Below are 201 nucleotides of genomic sequence, written 5' to 3'. Positions count from 1 at the left end.
CCGAGCCAGCTCCTGCTCCCTCGTGGGCTCTTGGGACTGCAGGAAAACCCTTTTACCGGCATTATTAGTCATTAGGTGCCTTAAAATAGAAAGCGCATGTGATCCCAGCCCCAAGGAGCTGTCGGGCCTCGGCAGGCGCTGCTTAACATCACCTGCACGGCCTCTGCGAGGGCTCTCTGGCACCGCCATCGCACTGCGGGG

The sequence above is a fragment of the Cariama cristata genome, unplaced genomic scaffold (genome assembly GCF_000690535.1).
Source record: "Cariama cristata isolate BGI_N322 unplaced genomic scaffold, ASM69053v1 scaffold22632, whole genome shotgun sequence".
Taxonomy (NCBI): domain Eukaryota; kingdom Metazoa; phylum Chordata; class Aves; order Cariamiformes; family Cariamidae; genus Cariama; species Cariama cristata.
This window is presented reverse-complemented; position numbering follows the sequence as displayed.